The following is a 24,969-nucleotide window of genomic DNA, read 5'->3' as shown; positions in this document are numbered from 1 at the left end:
TTAATGTAGGGGAGAAGTTTCCTCAGTTCCTGTCCAGGCGAGAAAGGTCATTGTACAGGAAGTGAGGGCTAATCTCTCCAATGTGGATGTAGACATTAATAACAGGTTTGAGTTAAGGTGTGCAATTTTTCTGATTTTGCTTATAAAAAAAAAAATTAAGGAAGATTAAATAATCTTCATCACAGACGTGTGGTTGATTTCGGGCCTTCTTTGAGGTGCAGCTAGACCCCCAACCCAATACTTCAGTCCTCACCAGATGCCGTTAACAGACTTTACAAGCGGTGCCTGGCCTGCCGGCCTCAGCCAATATATATTGCAGCTATTGGATCTACATTGTAGATATCGGTCTCTTAGCCTAGGTAGAAAAGTATGTCAAGCTTTATGTCTTAGTTTTGGATAGAGTGGGAAGGATCCTTCTCAGGTTTTTGCTGCTATTTATGGCTCCATTGGAAAGATTTTCCCTCACTTCCTGTCCTGCGGACACTAAACCAACCAGTTTTTGGCTTGACATACACCAACTGTGGCTGCTTTATATTACATTGTAAAATGTGTTTTAAAATGTGGATGACATTGTATTCCGAGTAACAGTGCAGAGAAGCAAATCAGCAGGAGCACAAGGATGTACAACATATCATTTAGTCACATATTATCTTCAAACAAAGGGCTTCATTTATAGAAAACGAGAGGGGGGGGAATGAGCCGCCCTGAAGCCAAGAGAATGAAACCTGCAGGGGGGTGGGGGGTCAACTGTCGGGTACAGGGCACATGCATTTCTATGTGTGCTTGGTGTGCATGCAGCCCAAGGATCGATGTAAATGTGATTGGTGAATGTGGGTAAAAAACATTTGGTTGACAATTTCTGAAGAACAGAGAACAGCAAAGCTTGACAAAACAGACATGAATGTGGCTAATGGATAACTTGATGTCCATTCTTTCATGGGTATTCAAACGTCACAGAGAGCTAGGCTTGAAAGTGGTTGTAATTAAAGAGACATAGCATCCAATTTACGCTCCTTCCAAGCCAATACCATTAAAACCGAATTCCGGCACCCCCTTCCCCGCTTTCTGTAGTCCCTCCTCCCTCCAGAGAGAATTTTGTGTCTTTTTTTAGGCGTCCTTAGCCAGTCATGTGACACCGCAGTATCCTCAAGGATGAGGAAGATGAAGTGCGCAAGCGACGTAAGCTCCTTTCTCTGAATTATACTAAGAATACAGGGGGTTCCATGGTTATGCCCCATGGGTAGCTGGCCCACGACACCCTGAACTCATAGGAAGAGTGCAAGTTGTCGTTAAGAATGTGGACATCTAGGAGGAATAAATTACTGCGGGGGGACAGTGCCAGAGAAAAGAGCTAGTACAGCAACCAAATACTCTTACTATGGCCATGCTATTCACTTATATTTAAATTATAAGCTGGAGCTGGGCTTTGTAAAATTGTAGTGAGAAAGTATAAAAACTGCCACTGCGGGGGGGGCGGGTATTAATAAACAGTGGTACACATTATTCTGGAACCATAAAAAGGAACAGAATACAAATGTTTGCCTAATTTAGCAGTTTTCAATTAGATTGGGGGATGTTGATATGTTTGTAAGGGTTTCATGATATACCCCAGCTAAGCATGCTTCGAGGAAATAGGGATGCACCGATACTAGCTTCGGTGCCGATACAGCGTATTTGGGCGAGTACTCATACCCGCCTAAATGCTCCCGATGCCTAGCCCAAATACCAGAACCTCCGGTATCAGGAAGCCGGCAGTGAGACATTACACACTGCCCGGCTTCTTGATTGGCCCGCTCCATGCTCCCTTGTCACCAGGGAGCTGGGTTCCTGGCCAATCAGGAAGCAGGGGGGGAATGACTTGCCGTCCAGCTTCCTGATTGGTCGGGAAGCTGGCCAACCAGGAAGCGAGTTATTACCCGCCCCCCGGCTTCCTGATTGGCCAGAAAGCCGGCTCAATGCTGAACATGGAGACAGCTTTGCTGATAACCAGGAAGCCAGGTGGAGAGTTATTACACGCCGCCCGGCCTCCTTAAAAAGGGACTTCCGGTATCGGAGTACAACTAATTTTTTTTTTTTTTTTTATATTGGTACTCGATAATCGAAAAGACGTTATCGGTGGATCCCTAGGAGGAACTATTGATCACCTAGGATTGATTATTCTGGTTTATTGCTATTGGTTTCCCTCAGGCAGGCCAGTACCTGGTGCTTTTTTTGCCCTCTCCATACAAGCATGCATGTACTTTCAATGCAAACCTATACGTGTCCAGAAAGACTGCATGCAGTGGTCGGGTCAGTCATACCAAGCCAGCTGCCATCTACTAGTCTGCTGGATCCTTTAGTACTGGTGATTACATTTCAGTACACTATTACTATATGCTGGTTAGCTTCCCATCTTCTCACAGTCAGGCCAGGTCAGCTTGTGGTTACCCCTTAGCACAAAATGTAATTGCTAGGTTAAGAATCCAAGACACTGAAGGACTTGACAAATGTCACTAAGCTCTCAAAAAAACAGTCACTAAAGTGCTTCATCAGGGACAGCTCATGACTGGCTCCTGAGTAAATTATTACATATAAGCAGAATTAATGATTTACAGCACTAAGCAGCGATACAAGAACAAGTAGAAAGGTCTTTGAATTGGTGCGTGACACGGAATGACAGTCTCATGACACGGCGCCACCCAAGATATGCCAGCTGGACAGAGCCCTGGGGTGTAAATTCTGCCTCGGAGCTGGAATCGGGTGCCAGCCCAGAAAACTCTAGTAAGAAAAAAAACAGATCTGGGTCATTTCCTGAGCTCCCCCCCTCACCCGACTGACTCACAGCTCCTGAAATAGGCGCACAATTAATCGCTCACAGCTATCCTCTGCACACACAATACATGAGGTTAACCCCTCCGTGCCACGTCTCCATGTGGCAAAGTAGTGTTGTGCTATAGTCTTGTGACCTGAGATTCAGGTGGGAATACAGAGGAGTGAGTGAGTGTGCGTGCATACACACACACACACACACGCTACCAATTATGTACATATAGTCATCATGGGCAGAAAAGAAGTAGCGTGAACCTTTCCACGTGTCTATTAGAAGCGCAGGGACCCTATGAACACATGGAAAAGGTGGTTCTAATGGATTGCAATGGAATTAATTTACACCTGAATTTTGCTGCAAAACCTAAGACCTTTTATCAATAATATATACGTCTTGATCATAGTTTTGACAAAACTGGCTTCCCCTCCGCTTCCACCCTTGCATGCTGAAATGTGAGTGGAGAGATTCTTAGCTGGGTGAGTTGCTTGAATTAATTTACAAGTCTGACATTGATGTAATAAATGCAATGACAGGCTAGGGAGGGGCGAGTGCTTTTATAATTACATGAAGACTCTCAGTTTCAGTACAGAAACAGTCCCAGGGCGTAGCACAGGGGAGAGACCCTAGATACACCTCTTTATTGCATCAATACAGACAGAATGAGGACATCTTGGACGGGGCACCTGTTGCAGCATCGAGACTTACTCATACTGTGCTGGCAAATTCTTTCACCTGCAGATTAGACGTTTCCATTGTTCCACAGTAAAAGAATTACAACACCCAGTCCCCTTGCTGGGAGCCCAGCCCTACGAGAGCACGCACTCATTCCTGACATTCTTCCACCTTCCAGGTCAGTTTCAGAGGCAGGAGAGGGATGTCCTTGAGAGGGGGGCAGGTGAGCTGTGTGGAATGTGAATCGGCTGCAGTCACAAGCACTTCCCGTGTACACACCTTGTACTCTCTGTGCAAAGACATGCCCTGCGCTCCTGACTGACTGCCACACCTAATGTGCCTGACTGGCTCCTGAAGGCCCCTCTGGTTTCACTTTATAAACTGAACCACCAATGCAAAGTAGAACACAACAGCATTTTTTTATTGCAGGAGGTCAGTACACCCAAATTGATATTTCAGTTTTTGATAGATGCCGCTAGAGCATTAAAAAGGTGAACTCCGGGCACATAAACATTCATCAAAATATATTCCTTCACAGAGGATATAAATAAACTATGTGTGCACCAAATGTCTGTGTAATCCTAGATATTACTATGTAGACGTAGCAGTGACATCATCACTGTGCTTTACATACCCTGCACAGAGAGCAAAGCTGTGGGAGGGGCCCAGCAGCCTCCACCCACTAGAGGCTGCCTGCAGAAAGCTAAAGGAAGGGTGGAGACAAGACCAGTCACCCTGCACAAGTAAAGAGAGCAGCAGTGACCGTTCTTTATTACAGGAGGGGGCGGAGACCAGACCAGACATCCTGCAGAAGGAGAAAGAGCAGCAGTGACTGGTCTTTATTACAGGAAGCACCTGCACAGAGGCAAAGTTACACACTGGATCACTGCTCAGATCTAGAAGAAATACACAAATCTAGTAAGAATACACATGACTCTTGTATTTAGACGATATTTGCTTATCCAGGAGTTCAGCTTTACATCATCTATTTCCAAATAGCTCTCAGGGAAACAGGGGAGATGATCTTTGAGCTTCACACACCTTCTGTGTCCTTGACAAATGGCTCTGACTCGGCCTCCTGGGTTTTTATTTGCTATGAGAAAGCAACAAGTAGATTGGTAATAACTCAATGAATGTAAATCCCGAAGACCCGAAGGTAAGAACAGAGTCAGAAAGATATCATCACAGGGGTGCTCAAAAGAGAGTAAAGAAGTCAATATGTGTCCAGGAGACTCCACCTGTGAATGAAATATCACTTTTGGATCTAGAAGAATCTACAGCCTACAGCGACCAGCATAATTCTTATTTTTAATGTAGAGTTCAAACCTAAAACCCGACTGCTTGCAGCTACTGTACTTTACTTACGTTTTGCACAAAATCAACCTCAATGTGTAAAAAAAAAAAAAAAAGTAAAATGTAAAAAGTACATGTACAACACAGACCTAATTCTGGTCCGAGGAACCGAACATGCAGATTAACACCACAAGTATTGTAAGGACAATGTGACAAGTAACAGACAGAAATAAAAAAATCCCCGGGCTCGGATATCTTCCACCATGAGGAAATATTTCAGAGCATGGAATATTTCAGAAAGAACAATGTCTGGCCGAGCAGAGAGATCATTTCAGCGGTCACGCCTCACAAAGCCAAAAAAAGGAAAACGTTTAGGACAAAGAAGCCGTGGCAGCAACAGGTGCTCAGCCATTTCAGAGAAGAACTTTCATTTATAAAATGTACAGTAGAACCCCGGAATAAACCCAAAACTTTCCTGACTTACAGGGCACTTTAGTGCTTTGCATATTACATTCTGTCTCAGTTTCTCAAGCCGAAAGGGCTGCTATTTAGATGACCTTCTAAACCATGTGCGCAAAATTATATTGTCTGACCCTGCTTTAAGATCACTGGTAGTGGGAGGCATGTGGAGTCTCTGCCAATTGATCTCAGAATAACTATTTCACAAAACCATGAAGGTAGTGGTTCAAGGAAGCAGAAGTTTTTTGTTCCCAATTCAGAACTACTTTACATAAGAAGGGGAACACAAATAAATACATGTTAGCTTGTCAACCTTTAGATGGAGCTCGGTCCATCTTAGATTGTCAACCTTTGGCTGGAGCTCTGTCTATCTTAGATGGACTGAGCTCCATCCAAACGTCGACAATAAAACGCTGATGCTTTGACTTATCTCCACTGCAAGACCCGTGAGTGCCTCTATATCAACTGTGAATGGATGTTTTTGGAGATTTTATATTACAGGATTACAGTTTGCACAGTGCTCTTTGCACCCGGGCATTTACCTTACAAATTGAGTGTTGGCAGCTACCTCTGGGACTACGCATGTATAAAATCAATGACATGCTGCAGCTGTATAGTGGTAGACACTGCTCTGAACGTATACTTACGTATAAGGGTTTGTGCAACCGGCAAAGGACTGAATTTACAACTCTGGAAAGGTTGCTGGGTTAAATTCACTGCTGCAGGGAATCCTGAACTTTAAACTATCCTGTATTTGCAAGTCCACTAATTAGAACGCATTTATCCAAATGTCATACAACGAATGCCTTTTACCGTTTGTGGAAACTTTTGTTTTACAGAACAATCCCTTCCAGCACCCAATTATGTCCAATGTACAGTGCAGCACTGTTTATAGAAGGTACGAAAGGGTTTTAAGTGCCTAGGTGATTCCTACAGGGACAGGGCAATGCAGCCAGGGAGCTTCAGGATTCTTCCTCCCTGGGGCACAGAAACGGAGGAACAGAACCCTGCCAAACAGGGGGGAGCCCCTCCGTATCCACAGCAAGGCAACAGGCACAGCAGAAAGCCTGAACACAGAGCTGCACACCGGCGATGACCTGCGACCATAAGGCCGACCGGTCAGGAAAAGAACAAAGGTGACGAAGGTTCCTGGACGGTACGAAACACACAAAAAAAATGAGGGACGTGGGGGTGGCAGGGTATTTAACTGCTTTCTTAATTGTGTTTCCTGTAGAAGGAGGAGCCAATCATCTCTCAGGTTGCTGGCCTGGAAGATGATTGGAGAAAACAGCCCCTCCATTTTATACTAAGGCGTCATCTTCAGACAACACTGGAAGAAATCCGCTGAATGTTTGCAATGGCATCTCAAATTTTACACCATCGACAACTTAACTCCACTGTGATTTTAGAAAAAGAAAAGAAAAACCACCACCCTTTTGTGAAAAGACTATTGTGCATATGGTTACCGTGCTTTTAATTGTTGCATGGAACAGCTACAAAATGTAGATCTTTCTCTTCTAGTTCAGCATGTCATAGCTGTCATTGTTGGGGAAGCACAGACATGATGACCCTTGCCCGCTGCCTACGCCAGCCTGTATCACAAGTTCAAGTTTTACTACACAGCCCCGGAGGCGGTATAGCAACATAATGTCTGCAATGGAGAGTGGTGATTAGTCAGTGCGGCCACTTGACTGCACTGACCAATGAGAATCGCTTTTGTGCAGTCTTGCTTCCATGATGGCGTGCCAGTAGAAAGAAAAGATAATCATTGATCAATGCGGTCAAGTGGCTGAGGTGACCAATCACCGCTCCCCATTGAAAGCATTATATTGCTATACTGCCTCCAGGGATGTGTAGTACAGTTTTCAAGTGCCAGGCCTAATACAGGCTGGAGTTTAAAAGTTAAATATTTATTTTTTGTACACCCTTTAAAAACACACCCTAAAAAATCTGAAACTGACTGGCTTTAAAACCAATACTTTGTAAGGACGTAGTGATACATCACACCTTTCCTGAGTCACAGGCATGCAAGTTGGAATTTATGACTTCACTGGCTAAAAACATATATGTCAACTGGGTCAACGACTTGTTAGGCGGGAACAGCATCCTGTGAGATTGCATATTTCTTTTTAAAAAGTCAGTAATGGCAACTGACATATCATGACTTTACATACATGCCAATCAGTTCAGCATTGATGAGTGGGAGTAATCCGCCTGTCAGAGCACTCCCAAAAACTCTGCACGTAGCTCTCCATCAATAGAGAAGTCCTGGGAGCTGTGACACTTGTCTACCAAGCTCCACGTTACACAACGATGTCCTTGGTTTATAGCAGTCTCATCTTTAAATGTTGAGCCATTTATCTTTTGTTGTTAAATATTTTTTATCCTCCGTTAATCCTACAAGTCAACTGTGAATCGCAATAAAAATGAAGTATTAGCGCCAATGTTGTAGATTAGACAATCGGAAAATAGGGGCCATGTGTGCCAGTTGCACTAGTAACACATTCCTGGAACATGTGTGGCCAGGCTAGATCCTGGGCAGTCACCGCAGGCTATCTGATTTCAGTTTAACATATCCCCAGGGAGCCGCCTCAAGTTATAGCAGAGCCATCGGTGGACTAGTCAGGAAAAACACTGACTGAATGAAGGAACATGCTGCTGATTAATGGGTGGACTGGGAATCAAGACATTTCCATGTGCTAATAACCCAGGCAGGAGATTTCCCTTCCACTGCTACAAAAGTTTGAAAACAAATGAGTAAATGACCGAAGAATGATACATTTATAAAAAGGTGGTATCTAGTTACACCCGGGATAGCCTTTCCACAGCAGATGATGTACTAGTTACTTAGACCTAAAGGCAAGCAGACTGCCAGACATCACGTGGGGACTTGTAAGGTCATTTAGAGCTATAGCACCTATCCCTGTCCTGAAAACATAGTTATAGTATAATAGAATATAATAATATGAAATAATTATAACTAATAAATACTAAGTAATGATTGGCTCATTTAAGACTTTTAGATCGGTGAGAACAGTAGTTGGCAAGTCTTATGTAATTTGTACCGGACAATAAAAGAGCTGCCAACAACCAAAAAGTCATCTCACTCAGGAATGTAATCAAAGCTACAGCAATTTAATATCATTTGTGGACCCCTTAACTGCTGATCTGCAGCAGCTGGTGAAGGTACCGAGATGAGTCATGTGATCCATCATCAAAAGCCACTATGTCGCAATTGATTCTTATACAAAAAAATAGCAGCAGCCTGATGACCCTGTTAAGAAAATGAAAGTGTGAATCCATTCAAAAGTCAACTATCACTTTTTTCTGATAATGATATTTCTGCAACTGTGTTCCCAACTCCGCCCACCTGCATGGCAGCCTATGGACGCCGCTATTATCCAAGGACGACACAGCACGTGTAATATTTCAGAAGACACCAAGAACACCACAGGAGGTAAACAATGGCTGGCCATGCAAGTGAAAAAGTACATCTGTCTGCAATGGAGGTCTGAAAAAGCTTTGTTTAAATCAGCAGTTGTATAAGGAGCGTGCAAAGCACTAAGTTGGCAGCGCAATACCCATAGAAACGAAGACATTATCTTGTACTTGATTGGTTTGGATGAGTAAATTCTAATGGGTTGCAGAGGGCTACGTAATGCTCTGCTCCTTGCACTCTTTTTAGTGGATGAGCCCCACCGATCTGCACTACAAAAGAAGCTTCTGAACATTTCTTTTTTTGATGCCCGATAACTGGATGTAGATATGGGTGAAGAAATGCACACATATTGGGTTATCAGCAGCAGTCTCAAGCACCATAAAAAGATTGCAAAACTCTTCCGGGTGGGCAGACTGCTAGAGGCCGTAATATGCTTAGTTTTCTGGCCTTAGGTAAGACAAAGATGCCCCTGAATGAATGGAGGAGCTGAGCTGCTCTCCACCCTTCCTGCCCGAGGATGACCAGTATGGCTGGCATTAGCTCAGCTTAGAGGAATGTGGCACAAGCAGATCGTGAAATCAGCCATTCGCTAAACAAGTTCAGGGAGGGGAGAAGATTCCCATGAATGTGGCATCAAAGCGGCAGCTTGTTAAATACACAGCCTCGCCAATAGCATGTGTGCTCCGCTGCTGGACAAACTGTTACATGTTTGGCCTGACAAAAGGGTCTCATGGGATGTGTGCTGTGCACATGGAGATCATGCTGGAGGAAGCTGCTGCATGGTAATTGCCAGGTCAATTTGCATTTTAACAGAATGGCATAGATTTTGCCCTGGACTGCAAACAGCCAGGCAGTTTATTGGTTAAACCAGGCAATAGCTATTTACAAAAAGGGCCATTTCCTGTCCCCAGACTAACAAACATCTAATAAAATCCAGAGCAGAAAGGTGCGGCAGGAAGCTCCAGTAGCCCTCCTATAAATGTCTCGCGTCTCAAAAATGTTGTAAGCAACTTATCAATCGGAAGGTGAAAGGCAAGGCAGGAAGCAAAGCAGTAAGAGCACAGCGGTCAAGGCACTATGTCCTGACACAGACGGCAATCTGCCTTTCATAGATACACTATGAGTATCCACCATGGATGTTTTTGGAATGTCAAAAGCAGAAACAAAAGTTTTCTAAGAGAATGATGCACTATTTCCTGGCTGGGCCAATGTCCAGCAAATGCACACAAGACATAATCAAGCTAAAGCCTTCAGCAACGGGAAGAATTTTAAGCACACGGGACAGGAAGGCCAGAAATGTGTGGGGGCAGCGTGAAACCACTAAGAGCATTCAGTGGCCCCTGGTTATACAGGAACGAGGGCTCCCACACAGAGCATTAACCCTGCCATTGCTAAAAACGGGAAGTTGCAGTAGCCGTGTCTCCAGTCTGCAGACGGTGTAGGTGTTGCAGAACCCTCGCAAGCCTAGCAGACAAATATTTCCTGTTGCTGAACATTTCCGCTGTTATACACTCGCAGTTAGCAGACTTTGAGCAATGACAAATGTTTTGAGTCAGGACAGTTGTGAATTCCATTCTAGATGGAGGAACAAGGAGGGAGATTTAGCGTGACCGAGAGACCAGGGATTACTATTAATAAACAGGCGGAAACTATGCATTAATGTATACTTTGCTTTTCTGAAATGTAAACCATGCGAGGCGCTCAGACACGTCACCGACATACTGAATTTGTCCCATAGGTGACATCTGTGGAATGCTGTGGAGGAGCTCAGAGAGCATTGGGGAAGGTCACAGAAATTCCAGCAAGACCAATATCCTCCATTTACCACTCATCCCCTTAACCACAGAGATATTTCTGACAATAGAAATAAAACCAGAGCAACCGGCTTTTCTTTTAAGAAGTCTTAGCTCATATCTGTTACTGGCGGTTCATGTCTATATGCAGTGGTACCTCGATTCACGAACGCTTCGCGAACAGGAAGTTCAGCAAAATTTGGCTTCTGTTCGCAAACTCCGCAACGGGTGACGAACACAACGGCAGCCATCTTCCCTGCTCTGACACTTGTCGTGGCTTCCTCTAGTCGATATCGCTGTCTGATCACAGTTTGATTCGGTTCGCTACCGATTCGGTTTTGCGACCAGAATCGTGGAACGAATTAAGTTCGTGAACCGAGGTACTACTGTACTGTACACAAGACAAATTAAAAAAAAAAAAAAAATGCCCATAAAACATGGCTGAAAATATTTCAGGTCCCTAGCAGCCAAAGCAAATAAATATACAGTTGAGGTTAATGTTCATTTCCGCTTTCTTTTAAATGCCCATTGTCTACCAGAATGGACTGGCTGGCAATTGAACTCTACTGGGCAACTGCAGCTAAACACACATAGAAAAAGCTTAACGCGCATCCATAAGAAATGCTTTGCCTCCCACATGAGGGTAGCATCTCTGCCCCACTCTGTCTTGTGGGTCCATACACTACAGGGGAAGCCAAACTCCGCCCCTCCAGCAGTGGTGAAACTACAAATCCCATGATGCATCTCTCTCCGGGAGTCATGTCTGTGGCTGGCAGAATCTTGCAATGCCTCATGTTTGTAGTTCCACCACTGCTGGAGGGCCGGAGTTTGGCTACCCCTGATATACTACCTCAATCCTACTACCCACCAGCTTGCCAAACAGACACTCCTACTGCAAGCTGTGTGTGTAACCGTACGGTATGTATATTATACGGTAGCTTTGCGTGTAGTAGCTGAATATACAAATGTAAAAGTCAACCGCATTTTAAAGAAACATCTATCGTCATTGCCATCTGCATGTACGGATCTGAATTTTTGTTCCTATATGTAATCACTTCCCCCTTCTCCCCTTAACAAATAATCAGGTCTGAAACGATTGTATCTTTCCTTTTTTTGCTATGTGCAAGCTGTGCCAACCAGAACAATATAGAGATTGGGTGATCACAGATATCGTGTTTGAGCGTGTCAGCAAGGCTACATAGTACCCAATGGTAGAAGCACCTTTTAAAAAGGATACTGACACTACTAAAAGTGATTTCATGCAATGTAATTAACAGATGGAAGTCAGGAGAGATTTGTAGGTTTGTGCCTTTGAAGCACAGATCATTAAAAAGGGACCCCCAGAGGTTCAGGAGGTCTGTGACCATCTGCTTGGCCCCTACAGTCCCCCATTGTACAGCATGTAATGTAGAAAACCTGCGGTTTAGAAATACAACTTCCTGTCCTGATATAACAGATACACACTCCTACAAGCTTCACTAAGTCACTAATCACTGTGTCATCCAAGGACCTGGTATAGACAGTTTATGGCTGCTTCTATAAGCAGCACCTCATACAATGACTACTGCAAACTGGTTTAACAGCAAAAGCACAATGTGCCCCCAACTGCTTCCGGCTGAAACTGGGAGAACTCGTGTGACAACTGGGTGTGGACAAACAGGGCCAGGGTTGACGCTACACCATCTGCTTACAAGATGGGGAAAGGAGCCTAAAGACACTTTTACACCAATATGTAGCTAGCAAAGTCTGGCTGCAACGCTATAGAACAAATGCATCAAAGCTGAAAAAAGCTGACTGTAGTATCCAGCAAAAGCTTCCATAACCAAACATGTGCCCCTAACATAAGGGCTTGTTCATACCATGACCACTGAACTGCATGTTTCTGCACATGTATGGTGTGAACAGGGTGCAATGGGATCCACAAAAAACGCAGACATGACTTCCATTGGAATACTACTTTATTGGCCATTTTATTTATACTGTAGATTCTACAGTATAAATAAAACGTAGAAGTGTAGAACGTCAACATTACAGAAAATGTTGAACCACAGATGTAGCCAAATAAATGTCAAAATATTTTTTAGGGTTGTGGGAAGAAACTGAAGAACAAGAAGGAATCTCACTTTTGGCACAAGAATTGCATGAATAGGATTCAGTTATTTCCCGATCTACTAGTGCAGAAAGTATCATAAAAATGGCTGCCTTGCGTATAGACAGGTACACTTATAAGATTTCCAACAAACAAATGAATGTGTGGCTCACCGGATCAGGGCCTCCCAACTGAACTAAAAGGTCATGTCCTCTATGCTCCTCCAGTATGATCCCCTGCTGGTTTGTACACGGTGCCGGGGACCATGGCAAGGGGAGTTTCCTGTTATCAAAAGTTAAACCCTGACAGATTAAGTTCGGCTTTATGGGCAATTGCAGCATCACTAGTGAGGTCACTAATATACTGATCTTTACATAAGAGATCCAAAACAGAGCCAAAAACCTGCACGACATAAAGCAAAGCTCGATTGCTCTAAAGAGATAGGGCCCTGGGCTCACACCTACGCGACTCCTGACCACGTGGCAATCCGCACGGTTTTGTGCACGACTGCTGCGCAGTCGGGAGTCGCCTAGGTGTGAACCGATCGCGCTGCGGGTGCCATTATTTTATATACACACTCCTGGTGCGCCGGGCGGATCGCAGTCTTCCACCGCGATTCCACACGTGCAAGTGAACACGACTAAAAAAAAAAAGATAGATAACTTGTAACTTTTTTTTTTTTAGCGATTGCCGCGCGGATGTCACCCCATTGACATCAATGGGGCCGTCCAGCAATCTGTGTGCACTAGCACACAATTGCGCGTCCCGGGTGTCGTGCACTAGCTTTAAAAAGAAAAGCTAGAAGCTGATTGGTTGCCATGGGCAACTGCTCCAGTTTGATCAATTCCCCTCTATGACTCTATGCCACTTCCTCCTAGTTATTCTACACACTATATCAGTGAACTTCACTACACGGGTAAAAGACACTGAGCTGCCTCCCTTCCGTCAGCTCAGCTTCTTCCTCTCCTGTACATCACCAGACAATCCCTCTGCAAGCCTAATTTCAACTTCCCGCCAACATCTAAAAGCTCAAAAAAAAGAAAGAAGAAAAAAAAATGGGAATTAGGCTATCGGACCTACAAACTGAATTAATGACTTGCAGAGGAAAAAAGGAGACATGAACTAAAGGGTGACTTCATATACTTGTTCAGAGCCGTCCTTGTAAGATCGACTTTCCTTTCTCCACCTGTCCGTTCCTGCTGATCGGTCTTGTCTAGGACACAATAGCAGCGTGTCTTTCTCCCACGTATCATGTAGCACAACACTGCCAGCCCAGTATATCATCACCCTATTCTTTCTGGATTTTCTGTATATAATCCTATTTGAAGCTGCTGAAATGCCATAGCTGCTAATTGAAGGCACTGCGAGACAGACAGAGAGAGCAAGCGATGGAGAAAGCGAGACAGAGGGGGTTTGGATGGGCACTGGGGAAATGCCATATTTGGATCTGCGGCTTGAGAGATTTTAGAAATATTTGTGACTTGTGTGTCAACCCGCGACAGGTTCAAGAGAAGCCATCGTTCAGGAAGACAAACGACTGACGCACAGTATAACACACGTGTGTTAATAATGGTAAGAAGTTGTGGGGGGCAGTGTGAGAAAGAATTTCCTCATCTAAAAATTCAAAAGTTTGCAAATGCCTAATAAGGATGAAGAATGAAGAGAATTCCCATGACTTGATCCTTGTGGACAAATCCTATTAAGCAGCTGCTCCAGGAAATGTGAGCAAGGAGGGCAGTATCTGGAGGAAACAGGAGCCGCTTGTAGTCCAAACATGACGGAGGATGCTCTGCGCTCCAGGACTTTTACATGGCAGCTCAGACGCCTTCCGCTGAGACAATTAGCGTGAATAGCTCACAAGAATACATAGGCCTATTTAAATAAGGCGAGCAAAAAAAAAAAGCAAAAGAGCAACTAGAGTAGCCGGATTTCACCATTTATCAGTTCAGAGCTGAACTAAGCTTAGAATTAGGGCAAATTAGGCCAGTGTGTCACCATTAGAAGAGAGCATTACTGCTCTTCCCTATTTAACAAAAGGCCATAATCTCCCCCATGGAAGTGGATGTTACCGATCTTCCCTATTTAACAAAAAGGCCATAATCTCCCCCATGGAAGTGGATGTTACTGGTCTTCCCTATTTAACAAAAAGGCCATAATCTCCCCCATGGAAGTGGATGTTACCGATCTTCCCTATTTAACAAAAAGGCCATAGTCTCCCCCACAGAAGCGGATGTTACCGCTGTCCTGTGCATGGTACAAATCTCAGGACACAAATCTGTGCAACTTTACGGAAAGCTCTCATAAGGAAACACCAACAATTATCTGACCTCATTCTCTGACTGCATGCTGATTCCAGGGTGTCCAAGTATCTGGATAGGTTCAGCTTCATTTACCCAAAACTAGAACACTCCTGAACAGCCTCAGCATGGTCTCAGATGGGAGTATTGCTATACAGGTATCTTGCCTCAAGACATTTAAGACTACACCGAAATATCTAGGGAAATGCTTTCCAAAGAAGTGCCAGGAATGAAAAAGTATCAATATCTGCACATAAAAAATTGGACACATCAAAACATCCGGATTGTAGAACCTGCTTAAAGGTCATCTCTAGATGGCACCCCCTCCCCTCCACCATTTGTATCCCCTACCTCCTGCTTTTTACCATGGGACTTTGGTTAGGCCACATGACTTCACAGGTCCTCTTCCTCCAGTGGTGGGCTGGCCTTGAATGCTCCAGAGCACTGTGCCATGTAATGATGTGGTGCTACCCTCTGCAGCACTCTCCTGCGAGTCTAGGGCACCTTTATGATGGCGGGTCCTTTGACATCCTGAGCTCACAGGATGTGGGTTAAATGAGACAATGTGTCATATAACCTGGAAGAAGAACATTGATGGATCGCAGAGCAGTGAGTGTGTGTTGTACGGTGACTTGTTCACACCTTGTTCCAACACGGTTAGTTGCTGGAACGCACTGGATCGCATAATTACAGCCCCCCTGCATTCTGGGGCAGGGTGTTAGATTCAAGTCAATGGCACCGCAGTCACATCTCTCAGGCCGCAGTGCGATCACCAGCACCAGAACGTGTGGCGTAACTATGCCCGCGGTGCAAATCGGAACAAATAATGACTGCGGTGCCATTGATTGACTGCAGCACCATGCCCCCTCCAGCCCCAGAATGCCGGGAGGCTGTAATTATGTGACTAACTAAACATGCTGGAACACACTGGATTAGGTGTGAACAAGCCCTTATAACGTTGTAAAGGTTTTAGGTCATACGAGAGCTAGAAAGTGTCAATTTGTCCCCAATACAAGAAGCTTTTTTTTTTTATTATTGAAAGAAATTGTATTTTGGTAAAATGGTATTGCCAACAGACTACCGAGTCATGGAAAAAGTGAATGGCAGGTCCACTTTTTTACTCCACTGATTATGAAGGATTTTGCACATAAGAGCCATTCAGTGTTTGCAATCAATGCCAGGAATCAATGTCATTAATCAAATCTAAGAACAGGGCGTAATAGTCTGACCAGTGTAACAAAACTGACATGGAGACTAGGTCAGGACCTCAAATAAAACCTTGTCACTAAGCAGGCTGGATAAGAAGCCTGCCAGAAACGGTTTGCTCTTGGAGGTAAAGAACCAAAATTATATATATGTTATATATAACAAAGCTACTCTTACTCAACACATTATACAAACATATGATATAAATCGTTACAACTGAGCTCCATCAAAGACTGAGAAATTACATCCATTTGTTTTGATCCAAGGAGCTTTAGTACTAACTACAATATCAAGTAGCCTTGTGGGGGGTTACTAACAGAGATCCATTTTTAACTATGTGGAAAGGATGCGTACCTAGAAAGCCATGAGGCGAAGGTATGTACATATCTTTTTACTTCTGGTTAGAAAGGAGAAGGGTTAGAAATCCCTTCAAAATTAAACTACGACAATAGACTTTGCAAGGAGTTTGCATGTTCTCCCTGTGCTTGTACGGGTTTCCCTCCGGGTACTCCGGTTCCCACCCACACTTCAAAGACATGCAGGTAGGTTAATTGGCCCTGTATGTATGCATGCGAGATAGGGACCTTAGATTGTAAGGGCCTTGAGGGCAGGGACTGATGTGAATGTGCAGTATGTAAAGCGCTGTGCAAATTGTAGGCGCTATATAAATACCTGTAATTACCAAATCCGTCTCAATCAAATATTTGGGAGATGGTCTGTACATGCTCCTATTTAAAAGCTCAGAGCCTGCAAAGTGTCCGAGGCAGTACATTCACAGCAGATAACAGCTTAGTTCTGTTCAGCTGCATGCATGCACGCTCTGCAGAGTTATAAACTATACTAATCATATAGCCAGAGCCAAGGAATGTTGAGATGATGTGGCTGGCTTAAAAAAATTGGCAAGCTCCTCTCTGCTGACAGGGGCCCTTGAAAGCAATCAGTGTGTTTATCTGAGACTTAAAGCAAGGAAGCTCTGACTTCCGGATCGCACAGCCCCTATGAGACAGGATGGAAAAGGGAGGGCCTATTTGCATGATTCGAGGAGAGAGGAAAGGTTCACTGGTCACTGTAAGTCAACTTCTACGATTTGCATTGCAAACTGCCCTGTGTATGGCGGCTGACAATACCTCACAGCTTTATGTGCACAGAGCAGCAGAGTTCAGTTCCCAAACTACATCAGGACTGTCACAACCTCCTACAGGTCTTATCCTAAGATTTCAGACTCAACCCACAGAACAAGTCTGATCCACATGAGGACCCAGCCACACAAATATCAGCAAGTTCAGGCATGCTCTATGCCTTCAGAACAAATCGCACCTATGTTGACTGCAGCCCCATTGATGGAACCAGACTTTGTTTACTACTGGTCAGAGGATCCGCTCCTGAGCTTTTCAGACAGCACTCCCGGCACTACAGTCACTTTAATTACTCGGAGAGGACTGATGGAAGGATGCAGTGCACAGAAGGTGAACAATGCAGAGACGTTCCACTCCCCCAAATCACACAGTAATTGGAATCTAATGGGAGTTGTACAGAAAACAGTGAGATTTTTTGCTGTGCACAGCCCTATTCTGACTACACATCACCAAAATAGAACAAATATATTCCAGCTTTAACACCATAAAAAAATAATCCAAATGCACCAGGTCTCTTTTCATACACTGCAGAGTTTCCCATATCTACCCTCTCAAGTCCTACCAACTACTGAAGTGGCCATCACTTGGTCATACAGCAGAGACACCCAGAGGTGCAGCCTCCCAAACCTTCCTGCTACAGTCATATCTCAGGCCATTCTGACAGGCAAAGCGTCAACTGTATGTCATGGCAAAATAAAAACCTGCGGTACATGCAAATTTCCCCGTAACCCTTTCCAGTCAGCAGGAGACAGCTCTTAAAAGGTTTGTAATGCCAGAGGTGTCACCTAGGCTTCCCCATACCCAGTCATGTGATCACTGTGACTGGTTGCAAGGCACACCAGGTTCCGATTGTTATTGACAGCCCAGTGACTGTGCTGGGGGCAAAAACAAGGGATGCTGTCAGTATGCATACATGTGACAGCTCAGCATTAAACCCCCCACCATCAAGCACACACATAGGCATACAGCTTGCGCTAAAAGGAGTTAAAGACCTGCAAGTACAGAAAAATATCTGTTGGTCTGCCAGAAACCCTCCGCTCCTAATTTCCTCATGTGGCATAACATTACATGCCTTTTATGGACCAAAATTGCAAGAAATGGTATCAGCCCTGCTCAGCTGTCTATTGTAAATCTACTGAATCCCTTCCATTCTCCTCATCTCCACAGCATAGGGGCTATTTGTTGATGAGAACTAGGACAATTCCTTGAAATAACAGGGGGGAAAAAAAAATGTACAAGGCAGTTCTAAATTTCTGACATGATTCAACAGGTATTCTCTGCACTTAAAAGATTTAACAAAACACTTTAAAATGGTATATTTAGCAGAGGTATATTTCGGGTCTACATTCACTTTCAGCACCATCATGAGGTCCTGCCGTCTACCTCTATGCACTCCTATTGGCCCAATAATAATCTGCAGGGGCATGGGCCAGTAAAAAAGGAGTATGGGGGGTGTTATCAGCAAGTTCTGACACTACCTGGAAATGTCAGAGTTTTGCCTGTCAGAACTGTCAGCAATTTGGCAATGACAGGAGACTTCTGCGGGTATTTGCAGCCACCTGGCCCTCAAAGCGTCCATTTAATGTTATGTGGCTATCTACACACACAAAAGCTAAATTGCATCACTGGAATAATAGATTTTCCCTCTAGGTACACTGTACAAGGTTACCTGCAAAAACATGCATTCTTGGCAGGACTTGAAGACAAGTTAATGAAACACTGAGGAAGAATGAGCGCACATGGAAATGAAAAACTGAAACGCCCAATTCCTTGCTTTTTCATTTTGCATCAAGTGGAGAACACAATTCTCTCTACATCCTCTTTGACAGGTGTCATATGGAGAAGGAAGAGTGAAAATCTACCCACTTCCTGTCCATCTGATGGCGATACAACAGAACAGGAAGTGAGGGTCAGCTTAGATGCAAAAGCTTCACAGTGTCTGTTCAGGATATGAGCAGTTTTAAGCTGGCCCTACACCATCATCATGCAGGCTTAATAAGAATTAAAAAAAAAAAAATAAACATCGAATTCTACCATCCACACAGTCTGGATGGAGGAATCTCCCTATGCGACTATCAAATTCTGACAGCTGGCACCCGCCGCTGTCAGAATACATGAACAGTGACTACAACCGATATGGCTGCAGTCAGTCACTGTTCAGCCCGTCTCCTTCAACAAAAGTTGATTGAGTGGCCCAACATCCATAAATGTAGCCTTAAATCACGCAACATGCGGTAACATTTCTACATTGGTCCTGTACAATCCAGGCAATGGACACCTCAATTAAACACAAATGGCATGTACCTCTGTATACAAATCTGCTGCAGTGAAAAGGAAAAAGAGGGATAGAAGCCACAATACTGCTAGAAAAGTAAATCAAAATGGCTAAAATAAGCCCGCAAGTTTATGACAATGGGGTCACTTTGACAATATAGTGAAGGATTGTGTCAGCAAGCCAAAGCTTTTCTATCATTTGCCCTCTGGAGCACAAAGTACAACATATAGTTGTAAGGCCTAGTCTGAAAGATACCGGAACTCTGCACAGTCTGGCAATCCAGTGCAAGTTTTATGATCTTGTTTTACCACATAACAGACGCATTCTGATCATTCTAGGCCAGAGGACACAACACACTCGTGAGGTTAATGTGATATTGATCTGTTGCGGGAGGTGTGAAAGTCAATGGCATATGCCGGGGCTATTTTTCAGCCGTGCAAAGTCGTCATACTACCTGTCTTACAAAAGGGAGAGGCTCTGCTAACACCAACATGTCCTTACTTGGTAAAAAAGAGCAAGGCCGATATGCGAGAAAGCCAAACCCACGCCTGTTTGAAATTCAGCTGCAATATCCCATTTACATACATAACCAAACAGGGTCTGCAACAGTACATCAGCACCTGCAAGCTCAACAAAAATCACTGCTCCGTGCCACGCATTCTACGAGCTTGTCTGTCCTGCTAAAAATAAAACAAAAAAAGTTTTCCCCTTGTGTGTTTTTATATGTACATGTTCAGTGTCTCCTACCAATCCAGTCTCACTTGAAGGTTTCTCTCTAATCTGCAAGAGTCAATCAGAAGATCTAGATCAGGGGTAGCCAAACTCCGGCCCACTAGCTGTAGTGGAACTACTAATCCCATGAGGCATTGCAAGATTCTCACAGCCAGGACCCCCGGAGAGAGATGCATCATGAGATTTGTAGTTTCACCACAGCTGAAGGGCCGGAGTTTGCTCACCCCTGCTCTAGATAGGAGGGGATTAATGCCAAAATTAGGATGCAAGTGGCTGTATTTAGTCAAAATTTGCCCCGCACATGGCCAGCATTAGTCTGGTTGACTTCTATACTAAATCTGTGCAACGCAGCGGAGGAGTGATCTGCCATACGTTTCTACCATCCGATCTTCACAATTTGGCAGCAAACGTGAGATTTTCATTTTGTTGAAAGCTCTCATCTTATATTACTGATGAGAGATGATCCAGTATGTGACCTAAACCAGTTACACATTATAAGACACATGGATGAATTGATATAGAATTCAGTAGCCAGTCAGTCCAATCCAGGAGCGAGCCCCATGGACAACAACTTTCATTGACGTTTTACATAACCAAACAAGAACATACACAAAAAGAATACAAGTTGTCCCCAAATAATATGACAGAGGAGGCGCTAGCACAACTCGGTACTAATAATGGAGTATAGAATAAGTTAGAGACCATATGTATCAAAAAGGGCAAGAGCGTTCACTTCTAAAGTACATAAATACATGAACATAAAAAAGGGAAAAAAAAAGTGTATGGCCGGCTTAAGTCCCAGGTGATGGCGGGATTTACGGCTCTAACAAAAAGGAGGCCATGGGTCTGGCATTCCTGCTTCACCCTGAATCTGCCCTTCTGTGCTATAGTGCAGCAGTAAAATGTCATTGGAGTAACAGCAGGCCTGTATAATCACTAGAACTGAGAGAGTCCATTGAGATAAGTGACTGGATGCCAAGATTAAAAGCACAAGATAGCACAAGGACGCAGAATCATATGGCTCGAGCATCTGAACGACACATAAATGACATAAGTGATTTTTGTAAATCATCCACTTAGGCTATACAAAGTCATTTGGCCCAAAATGCAGAGTGAAGAGGCAGACATCCAAGACAGTCAGTGTGGACAGTAGCCGTTCACAGAACATTCTAACAAGTTACCGAAACCTCTGTGTGCACATGCATTGTATTTCTGTTATGTATAAATACAAAACAAAAGAATGTTTTATTCTGATAACTACATGAAGATCACACATTCAAATTCACATTCAGCATTTAGGGCCAATTCACACATCCAGGTTACCTCCAGACCAGACCGTTTCCGGACCCAAAATGCTTCCCAATTTATCCCTATGCTATTTCTGGCCTCTGTTCTCACCAGCGCAGTCCGTTCCAGACCAGACCAGAAAAATACTCCCATTATAAATACTCCCAAAAAATGTCCCATTTTTTCTGGTCTGGAATGCATATAAATGCATCAAAAACGCATGAAGTGCACCTGTAAGACCATTTTAAGCTAAAAAAGAAATACAATTCCAAACGCGTCAAAAACGCAATGCACTATGTTCCAGATCGGGTACGGAAAATGGTGTGAACCCAGCCTCAGTATGTTAGCTACTTTTTTTTTTTTTTACATCCCTTTATATTTTCTCCATATTTACATGCAGACCGTTCCGGTGGGGGGGGGAAAAAAATTCTGCATGCACTTTTTTTTCTGGTCTGGAACGCACCAAAAATGCATGTAAACGCACTGGACTTTTTCTCAAAACCCATTTTAAGCTAAAAAACACACCAGAATACCTCAAAATGCATCGAAATCTAGTCCTGACATGGTGTGAACAAGCCCTAAACATGCCCAGGGTGCTTGAGCAGTTACAGCAACAGGAAGTTACTCATTTCTGAATCGGTGCGGACACTGTCCTTCCTTCTGGAGGGTGGCTACTTTTGTTTCCCATGGTCCCTGTGTGTGTTGTAAAGTAGCCACCGCTCCAAGATCACTCCCGAGATGGACTACAATCTCAATAAAAATTAGTAAACTAAACATGAGATTGTGGCCCATCACAGGAGCGAGCTTGGAGTGGTGACTACTTCACAACACACACATGGACCATGGGGAATAAAAGTAGCCCCCCTCCAGAAGAAAGGACAGTGTCAGCACCAATTCAGAGATGATTTGAGGATCTGCAGCCCAGTGATACATAAATAAGATTACAGTATTGTTAATAGCCAAGGTAGTGGTACCTGAATGCATTTTTAAGATGTTACTCCTGAGTTTAGTCTCACTTTAAATAAGAGTCACAATGCAAAAAAAAAAAAGTCTTGGTATGGATAAAAAAAAGTTTGTCAAAAGAAAAGATGTGGAAAAGTGAGTACAATATTAATGAGACTCCAAGCTCATCCTGAGATGCTTTATTAATAGATCTGATACAGGAACTATGACAGGAAAGAAGCAGCTAAATTTGGGAGGAGTACAACACACAATGGATTTTTATTGTGTTTCTGTATAAAGACATCAAAGTATAGAATGTTTTATGGTCCACAATATATTCACTGACATCCCTTTTAAATATCACAGGAAGGCTTGGCATCACACAACATTAAACAAGGGTCTCCCCACCCCTAATCTATAAATAAATGGGACTGAAAACACTGACTCATAGCGGAGGGTTTTGCACGTTTAGTGCAAATTAGGGGCGGCGGGAAAGAAAATGTAATAAAACGAGAGGATACAGAGTGCTAAGTAGCCACTGCCAGTACACAGACGTTGGAACGTCTCTCCTTACTTACCACACCCTGGAAAAAAAAAAAGAATCTGAGACTGCAGCTATGTAACTGGCAAGGTCTTAATGCACACCGAGCCTGGGGCTGGTGAAACCGCATTCCCTGGGGGAAAACCCCATCCCCCCCCCCCCCCCCCCCCCAGCCTCTAAAAAGGGATTAAGCTCTCTTTATGGCCTTTCCAGGCCTGCAGAAAGTTTTACTTGCTGCAACATAGAATGCAGCCGGGTCGGTTTCTACATTTCCCCTCATTACAGCACCACTGCCTGGCAATGGCATGGCTGGCAGAGAGGGGATTGTTGTGACAGTTTATAACAGATCACATACAATAGGGGTAAAAGGTTACCAAACATGGAAATCTGCAATCCCCGAGAGCTGGAACCCCCAGCTAATTCATAATTGCCGGGTGCAGAAAGGTTAAAGCTTGACAAAAAGGCTGGCTGGATAAGCTGGTCCTACCCGTCAGGACAGGAGGCTAAGCATGTTATCACATTAACTGCCTACCACAAACCTGTCTTGATTCCAATCTAGAGATAGGAGGTACTGAAAATACAGGATTCCAAGTAAAAAAAAAAAGTTGGCCTACATCAAACTATAGCACAACCCAAACAAACAAAGCAATGTATTTGCATTCTCAGGGGTACACCGGACAAGCCGAGAGGGTCTGGATTTACCATTGGGCCCAGCAGGCCTGTGCCTACAGGTGGTACCAAATACAACCAATGGACCAATGGATAAATACTTTAGGAAGAACTTATGTCCTGTTAAGTATATATACTCTATCACTACGTATGAACGGTTATAATTACAAAAACTAATAAACGTGGCTCTAATTCAGCCCGAACAATTATTGGTAATTTAACACATTGAAATTGAACAATTGACGCTGTTATTTCCAGAGCTGTCCAGTGCTGATCTTATGTCACCCATCAATACTGGGCTAGAGTGTAAAAAGAAGGTCTACTCCAGGGGTAGCCAAGATTCAGACCTCCAGTTGGGGTTAAACTACAAATCCTATCATGCATCTGACTCTGGGAGTCACGTCTGTGGGAGTCTTGCAATGCCTAATGGGATTTGTAGTTTTACCACAGCTGGAGGACCAACTTTTGGCTACCCCTGGCCTTCTCCCTCTATAAAGTGTGCTCCCTGGCAACCTGGCTCTGACACGATTACAGCAGTGGGTGCCTGGTCACCGGCCATCTAGCTGTAGGAATAGGAGGCTGTATAGTAATGTGACCAGTTGGTCTATCTAGAATAGAGAGAAGGGAATGCTTTCCAGCCCACAGTAGGGTAAATGTGCCCTATGTATTATAATATGAGAATGTATTATCATATTAGACCACAGGTAATCTACATAACCACCAGGTATTACTCCACCCTACCCACAATGTGCCTCCACACAGGTAATCTGCAGGGTCATTAAACTGTTGACAGGAAACTCTTGAAGTGGATTTACAGGCTTGGGAGTTGGCAGAATGCTGCATTCTGGTATGAGTTTTGTGGAGTGGGGCATGGAGGGAAAATTATTTCAGTTCCCATTTAAATCTACCAATCTAACCAACTTGAGATACTAATTTGAAAAGCAAAATCATGTTATATGTTTTGATTATTGGCAAGCACAATCAGCCTGGTGTAATAATAGGATAGGAAGGGATACAGGAGCCATTACTTATGGAAACTACCTTTCAGCATCATGTTTTTTAGTGCAGCTTAAAACATGAATGCAAGCCGCTGACTGGTTGATATAAAATACCTCTACGGCTCTCTATGTCAAGCTAAGAAACCTTCCATAGTCAAAGAATATATGTAAAGCGGGCCATACACCTATAGATTTTCTGCAGATTTTCTATGGTCAGATGGAAAAAGTGCAACAGATTCCTCCATCTACGCTAAACTGTGTGGGTGGAGGAATCTCCCACTGGGCCAAGCTTCAGTATCTTGCTAGTCGCCCCCAAAATACCTGAACAATCTGAT

The 24,969-nt window shown here is 43.8% G+C and overlaps 1 protein-coding gene across 6 annotated transcripts in view; it reads right to left on the bottom strand.

Annotated features, from left to right (window-relative positions):
- ACTN4 (actinin alpha 4) overlaps window positions 1–24,969 on the bottom strand; it is a 71,073-nt gene that overhangs the window by 31,322 nt on the left and 14,782 nt on the right. The gene's annotated exons all lie outside the window — the stretch shown is intronic.

The sequence above is a fragment of the Nanorana parkeri genome, unplaced genomic scaffold (assembly GCF_000935625.1).
Source record: "Nanorana parkeri isolate BGI_ZX_2015 unplaced genomic scaffold, ASM93562v1 scaffold80, whole genome shotgun sequence".
NCBI classification, from domain to species: domain Eukaryota; kingdom Metazoa; phylum Chordata; class Amphibia; order Anura; family Dicroglossidae; genus Nanorana; species Nanorana parkeri.
The sequence above is the reverse complement of the archived record's forward strand: the minus strand, read 5'-3'. Positions and strand labels throughout refer to the sequence as shown.